The sequence below is a fragment of the Oncorhynchus mykiss genome, chromosome 13 (genome assembly GCF_057628025.1).
Source record: "Oncorhynchus mykiss isolate SJ-2025 chromosome 13, ASM5762802v1, whole genome shotgun sequence".
In the NCBI taxonomy this organism is placed as follows: domain Eukaryota; kingdom Metazoa; phylum Chordata; class Actinopteri; order Salmoniformes; family Salmonidae; genus Oncorhynchus; species Oncorhynchus mykiss.
In genome coordinates this window covers 20,799,232-20,807,429 of record NC_143034.1, presented here as the reverse complement: position 1 = coordinate 20,807,429, position 8,198 = coordinate 20,799,232, and positions in this window count along the sequence as shown.

Below are 8,198 nucleotides of genomic sequence, written 5' to 3'. Positions count from 1 at the left end.
CTATGAACATAACATAAGTTACTATCTGTGGGGTTGCTATCTAAACAGCCAGCTGGCTGTTTTTATGCCATTTCCTTGTCATTATTTGCTGTCATGCTATAGATAGATAGATAGATAGATAGATAGATAGATAGATAGATTTTGGGGTCACTTAGAATTGTCCTTGTTTTCCATGAAAACGTACATGAAATTAGTTGCAAAATGAATAGGAAATATAGTCAAGACGTTGACACGGTTATAAATAATGATTTTTAATTGTAATTGTGTCCTTCAAACTTTGCTTTTGTCAAAGAATCCTCCATTTGCAGCAATTACAGCCTTGCAGACTTTTGGCATTCTAGTTGTCAAGTTGTTGAGATAATCTGAAGAGATTTCACCTGATGCTTCCTGAAGCACCTCCCACAAATTGGATTGTCTTGATGGGCACTTCTTATGTACCATATGGTCAAGCTGCGCCCACAACAGCTCAATAGGGTTGAGATCCGGTGACTGTGCTGGCCACTCCATTATAGACAGAATACCAGCTGACTGCTTCTTCCCTAAATAGTTATTGCATAGTTTGGTGCTGTGCTTTGGGTCATTGTCCTGTTGTAGGAGGAAATAGTCTCCAATTAAGCACCGCCCACAGGGCGGTGCAAAATGGAGTGATAGCCTTCCTTCTTCAAGATCCCTTTTACCCTGTACAAATCTCCCACTTTACCACCACCAAAACACCCCCAGACCATCCCATTGCCTCCACCATGCTTGACAGATGGCGTCAAGCACTCCTCCAGCATATTTTCATTTTATCTGCGTCTCACGAATGTTCATCTTTGTGATCTGAGTACCTCAAACTTAGATTAGTCTGTCCATAACACTTTATTCCAATCTTCCTCTGTCCAGTGTCTATGTTCTTTTGCCCATCTTAATCTTTTATTTTTATTGGACAGTCTGAGATATGACTTTTTCTTTGCAACTTTTCCTAGAAGGCCAGCATGCCGGAGTCGCCTCTTCACTCTTGACGTTGAGACTGGTGTTTTGCGGGTACTATTTAATGAAGCTACCAGTTGAGGACAGTTTCTCAAACTAGACAGTCTAATGTACCTGTCCTCTTGCTCAGCTGTGCATCGAGGCCTCCCACTCCTCTTTATATTCTGGTCAGAGCCAGTTTGCACTGTTCTGTGAAGGGAGCAATTTCTCGCATGGAATAGCCTTCATTTCTCAGAACAAGAAGTTTCAGAAGAAAGTTTCAGAAGAAAGTTCTTTGTTTCTGACCATTTTAAACCTGTAATCGAACCCACAAATGCTGATGCTCCAGATACTCAACTAGTCTAAAGAAGGCCAGTTTTCAGCTTTTTCAGGCCAGTTTCAGTTTTCAACAGTTTTCAGCTGTGCTAACTAACATAATTACAAAAGGGTTTTCTAATGATCAATTAGCATTTTTAAAATGATAAACTTGTATTAGCTAACACAACGTGCCATTGGAACACAAGATTGATGGTTTCTGATAATGGGCCTCTGTACGCCTTATATTCCATAAAAAAATCAGCCGTTTCCAGCTACAATAGTCATTTACAACATTAACAATGTCTACACTGTATTTGTGGTCCATTTGATGTTATTTTAATGGACAAAAAAGTGCTTTTCTTTCAAAAACAAGAACATTTCTAAGTGACCTCAAACTTTTGAACGGTAGTGTAGATAGAGGAAGCGAAACAGCATAAAGTCCCCACAGTCATTGTAGCCTATGGATCATCACGCTGGGGAAGAATGTTGACAAAAGACAACACTACTCACCTAATCAAATGAAACCCTGAAGTTAGTTTTATGAGTCTGGGAAACGTGGAGAGGGGTGTTCTTTACTTCCAGCCGAGTCTAGCTCACAATTATCATTCTTCTCTCTGTACAGAGAGGGGACTTCTGGGAGATGGTTTCCATGGTGATGGGATAAATGCGACGAGGAAGAGGAGGCTTAATGTGACAATATTTCAGCCGCAATATCCCAGAGACCCATAACTAGGATTTTAAAAGGAGGGTATATTACTGGAGACCTTCAAAGTTTAGCACTAAACTATAAGGATTTGATCTAATCTATCACATCACATCTAGTGGCTCTTTAGGGTACTTCACAGTGTCACAGGTATGTAAATATGTGTGGCCTTATCACATGTAAAATATATAAAATAATTGAATAAGATAAAAAAGTTGTAAAGCTGACAAAGCTGTAAAACGTTATCTGAAATATAAACCATCAACTTAGTGATTGGTGTTTAATTTGAGGGTTTCAGTATGAAATATCCCTACATGTTTTTACACAAACTTTTTTACTATATCAATATGTATTTGTTGTAAATGTTTTGGTGTCAAACTGGTGTCAGTTGTGAAAAAAGTCATTAGTTGCAGAGTTGCAGAGTTAACTGACAATAATGTCATTGTTGATTAGCATCATTAATGAAAATAATCATCTATTTTCTCTTGAATAGTGTGATCTATGTACTAGAAAGTCATGGATAATATGGACACAGATATAATAAATTACTACTATATATGAATATATATGTTTTTGTTATTCAATTATAAATGACCCAAGTTCTGATAGATTGCCATAGATTTTCTGTTCATTACCAAAATTACTGAAGATTGCGGTAACTTTGCTAAATAGCCAGTAGCTTTGCAAGCCTACCCATTATGAATGAATTCCACTCAATCGCTCTGGTAGGTAGCAACAGAGGGTGAAATAGAAAAACACATCCGTAGAGAGAAGAGAGTATAATGGTATTTTTAAGACATTAAGATTTCTACTTGATTGAGCAGCTATGCTAAAACATGCATCTGTGCTCTTGAACCAAAGTTGACTTTTATTTCTCAAACTTTGAGACTTTATTAATGTTCTGACTCAGGGTTGTAATCCCACTTTGAGCACTAGCCTTCTCTCCCTTCTCGGTAATAGATATGTGGACCTTTAGGGCTGAGTAAGTCTGGGTATTGAGAAAAACAATATGGAGTGAAAATAGGTTTCTTTTCCGCAAAGCCTTCCACACCGTGGGTGTACGCACGTCTATAGAGAAAGAAATGGAAAGAGAGGGGGAGAGTTAAAGGAAGAAAGAGAGGGAGAGAGAGGGGGAGAGTTAAAGGAAGAAAGAGAGGGAGAGAGAGAGATGAAAGGAGAACAAAATCCATCTAAAGCCCTGTGATCTGGAAAAAAAAGGGTTCTGAGGAGAGACGGAGTGTGAGGGCAGTCAGGTCACTCGAGATCCAAGGCGATATTCGATGTTCATCCATGTCCCCAGGATGTCGGGAGATGCCTTCAAAACCGGCCATTAGAGGCAACGGTGAGCTCCATTACCATCAAGTAGACTTGCGGCAAGGGCGATGTGGATGGCGGATAAGCTGCGAGCTCGGGGCTCCGAGGGTCATGTGTTCAATGCCAGTGCTAGGCAGGTCTTGAACCCTATCCCAAACCTTAACCCTTAACTCAACCATTCAGAATGAATGCCTATATTTAACTGTTAAAAAGGGGCGGTTATCCCCTCCCCCCTTGACAAACGTTGAATACTGAAGTCAAACCGTGAGATGTTGTTGGTGAGCTCTGTAAAAGGGTTCTGATGAGAGGAGGGGTGAGAGGGAATATGAAAGAGGAAAATAGAGAAAGTGTCTATGAGAAAAAGAAAATGAGTGAGAAGGAAGAAGAGAAGGAGACAGATGGATCAAGAGAAAGACCGAAGAGGGATAGAAATCCTGACAAAGCTAGAGGGGGAGAGCGCGAGAGAGCAAACGAGTGAGAGAGCAAGGAGAGAGAAAAAGGGAGAGAGAGAGAGAAAAAGAGAGTAAAAAACGAAGGTGAGAAAAAAAGAGTGAGAGGTCATGCCCTGGGCTAATGGCCACCACAACCACATTAGCCACACAATACGGGTCAGCCACACACACACAGACAGACGGACGGACGGACGTGTGGTGTGGCCAGGCGGGGAGGTTGTGAGATGTCATTAACCCTCCCAACAGCTGCACTGTGTGAGTGATATACCCAAAATAAACAGGCACCAAGATAAATGGTGCAAAATGGCTCACTACACCATCCGTGTTAAATGTGTGTGTGGGGGGGGGGGGGGTGTTATCTGGCCTGGCGGGCGGTCATGGCTGGCGACGGTGTCAATGGAAACGTTATTAATGTTTGTGTTGCAGGGATAATGGCATCATTTTTCCGGTTGCTCTTGTTGCAGTGTGTGATGTCGTATAGTGGAGTGTGTGATGGGGGGACGGGATGGGACAGTGAGGGGTGTGTGTGTGAGAGCGTGCCTATTGTGCCTGCCCATAAGCATGCACGTGTGTGGGATGTGACACATTTCTTTTACTAAATAAACAATAATGACTGTCACAAGTCCAGCCACCATGATATTGTACACAAACGCCAACCCCCAGAGTTGATGACATGTTCTGACACATAAATACACTATATTACACCTATATGCCTACATTTTATTATTATGTTTGTTCTCTCACTCTGTTGAAGTGTAATAAAATGTGTTCTTCTCGAAATTGAAAATATGTCAATACATATATATATTAAAAAAAACAACTCTCTGGTTTTGAGAGTCGGGAGGCAGCTCTGGCCGATCCGTCCAAATCAATAACGAATTTAAGACGTTAGTGCTCGGGCCTCTACCTCATTGCTTTAGCTCATTATTTACAAGCTTGGCACGACTGTTCCTGGATGGATGGAAAGTGTTTTACTCAAGAATCCCCCACATTCTCTCTCACTCTCTCTCTACCTCTCTCTCTCTCTACCTCTCTCTCTACCTCTCTCTCTACCTCTCTCTCGCTCTACCTACCCGTCTCTCTCTTTGTCTGACTCTCTCTCTACCTCTCTCTCTCTCTCTACCTACCCGTCTCTCTCTTTGTCTGACTCTCTCTCTCTCTACCTCTCTACCTCTCTACCTCTCTCTCTACCTCTCTCTCGCTCTACCTACCCATCTCTCTCTTTGTCTGACTCTCTCTCTCTACCTCTCTCTCTACCTATCCGTCTCTCTCTTTGTCTGACTCTCTCTCTCTACCTCTCTCTACCTCTCTCTCTACCTCTCTATCTCTCTCTCTCTACCTCTCTCTCTCTCTCTACCTCTCTCTCTCTCTCTCTCTCTCTCTCTCTCTCTACCTCTCTCTCTACCTCTCTCTCTCTCTCTACCTCTCTCTCTCTCTACCTCTCTCTCTCTACCTGTCTCTCTCTCTACCTCTCTCTCTCTACCTGTCTCTCTCTCTACCTCTCTCTCTCTCTACCTACCCGTCTCTCTCTACCTCTCTCTCTACCTCTCTCTCGCTCTACCTACCCGTCTCTCTTTGTCTGACTCTCTCTCTCTACCTCTCTCTCTCTCTACCTCTCTCTCTCTCTACCTACCCATCTCTCTCTCTTTGTCTGACTCTCTCTCTACCTCTCTCTCGCTCTACCTACCCGTCTCTCTTTGTCTGACTCTCTCTCTCTACCTCTCTCTCTCTCTACCTCTCTCTCTCTCTACCTACCCGTCTCTCTCTTTGTCTGACTCTCTCTCTACCTCTCTCTCTCTCTACCTCTCTACCTCTCTCTCTACCTCTCTCTCGCTCTACCTACCCGTCTCTCTCTTTGTCTGACTCTCTCTCTACCTCTCTCTCTCTCTACCTCTCTCTCTCTCTCTACCTCTCTCTCTACCTCTCTCTCGCTCTACCTACCCGTCTCTCTTTGTCTGACTCTCTCTCTCTACCTCTCTCTACCTCTCTCTCTCTCTCTACCTACCCATCTCTCTCTTTTTGTCTGACTCTCTCTCTGCTTCTCTTTATTTTTCTCTTTGTCTCTGTCTTTCTCTAACTATCTCTCTCTTTCAATTCATTTCAACAGTAAATATTACACTCACAAAATAATAGAGATGTTGCAAATGTCGTATTATGCCTATACAGTGTTGTAACAAAGTTCAAATAGTTAAAGTAGAAAAGGGAAAAGAAATAAACATAAATATGGGTTGTATTTACAATGGTTGCCCTTTTCTTGTTGCTACAGGTCACAAATCTTGCTGCTGTGATGGCACACTGTGGAATTTCACCCAATAGATATGGGAGTTTATCAAAATTGGATTTGTTTTCAAATTCTTTGTGGATTCTGTGTAATCTGAGGGAAATATGGTCGTACATTTGGCATGAGGTTAGGAAGTGCAGCTCAGTTTCCACCTCATCTTTCTCTAACTATCTGTCTCTCTCTCTCTGTCTCCCTCTTTCTCTAACTATCTCTGTCTCTTTCTCTCTTTTCTTTCTCTATTCTTTCTCTCACTCTCAGGCTCTGTCTCTCAGGCTCTGTCTCTCAGGGTCTGTCTCTCAGGGTCTGTCTCTCATTCTCTCTCACTCGCTCACTCTCTCTCGCTCACGCTCTCTCTCTTTCTCTCTCTAACTATCTCTGTCTCTTTCTCTCTCTAACTATCTCTATCTCTCTCTCTCTCTCTCTGTCTCACTCTCAATTCAATTTCAGGGCTTTATTGGCATTGGAAACATATGTTTACATTTCCAAAGCAAGTGAAATGGATAAACAATACAAAAATTACATCACCTGTGTTTTATTTTAAAAAATCATTTTCCTGGTGGTTTTCCTTTTTCTAGGCATGATTAAGGTTATCAGTACTTTAAAAAGTTATTGCATTTTGGGAAGTTTGCAAGTTGAATTAAAATGGTCCCTTTGGGTTGCAAACACCCGGCTCAAACGGGTTATGTCTTTTACACCCGGCTCTGAAACGGGTTATGTCTTTTACACCCGGCTCTGAAACGGGTTATGTCTTTTACACCCGGCTCTGAAACGGGTTATGTCTTTTACACCCGGCTCTGAAACGGGTTATGTCTTTCACACCCGGCTCTGAAACGGGTTATGTCTTTTACACCCGGCTTTGAAACAGGTTATGTCTTTCACACCCGGCTCTGAAACGGGTTATGTCTTTTACACCCGGCTCTGAAACGGGTTATGTCTTTCACACCCGGCTCTGAAACGGGTTATGTCTTTTACACCCGGCTTTGAAACAGGTTATGTCGTTTCAAACACCCGGCTCTGAAACAGGTTATGTCGTTTCGGCAACAGGTGTTTGTTTTTGGACTCACCGGAGCAGACTTTGGAGTTATTGTTTTAAAGTATGACAGCAGACTGTGTATGGCTTATGCTAGTACGGGTAGTCAACGATGTTTTGAGTGTGGAGATGTTGGCCTGGGTCCACTGATGTAGGGACAGGTGGTCCGACAGTGATTGAGCAATCACAAGCACCTGTTGCTGAGGAACAAGCTGTCCGTGTTGAGGGTACGGACTTGGAGCTTGTACCAGAGGAGAACGTAGTCTGTTATGCAGCAGAAAAGTATTGTTGTAGGAGGTAAGGATGGATTTGGGGAGGCAATTCCCCAGACTGGTGAGGAGATGCCCAGTACGAGTGATGGGGTTAAGGTGGCGCTAGTCTCCCAGGTAGTGGAGATGCCCAGTACGAGTAATGGGGTTCAGGTGGGGCTAGTCTCCCAGGTAGTGGAGGAGATGCCCACTTCTAGTAATGGGGTTCAGGTGGGGCTAGTGTCCCAGGTAGTGGAGGAGATGCCCGGTACGGGTAATGGGGTTCAGGTGGGGCTAGTCTCCCAGGTAGTGGAGGAGATGCCCACTATGGGTAATGGGGTTCAGGTGGGGCCAGTCTCCCAGGTAGTGGAGGAGATGCCCACTATGGGTAATGGGGTTCAGGTGGGGCTAGTCTCCCAGGTAGTGGAGGAGATGCCCGGTACGGGTAATGGGGTTCAGGTGGGGCTAGTCTCCCAGGTAGTGGAGGAGATGCCCGGTACGAGTGATGGGGTGCAAGTGGGGAGTGTTCAGAGGGATGTGGCTGAGGGGAGTCAGTGGTCTGTGGCCTCAGTTGAGGAGGATCAGGAGAAGGATATGGACATCTCTGTTGATATGATAGCAGCTGGTGACGACTCAATTTACAATTTAGAGGATGTAAATGGGTTCCTGGATCAGACTTTTGGGAAATCTGTCAAATTGGCAGATTCCTTTGATGTTGATAAGTTCTTGAGGTCAGCTGTTGTGTTCCAGGTGACGGTGGGGTTAGACCAGCTGAGTGTGAAGAAGCGTTTCCATTTGAGGAAATGTGTTACTGCTGTCACGGCAGCAAAGGGTAATGGGAAACGTAGTCAGGTTCAGAGAAAATTAAAACAATGATGATGATCATGCGTCATAGGGTGTTTTT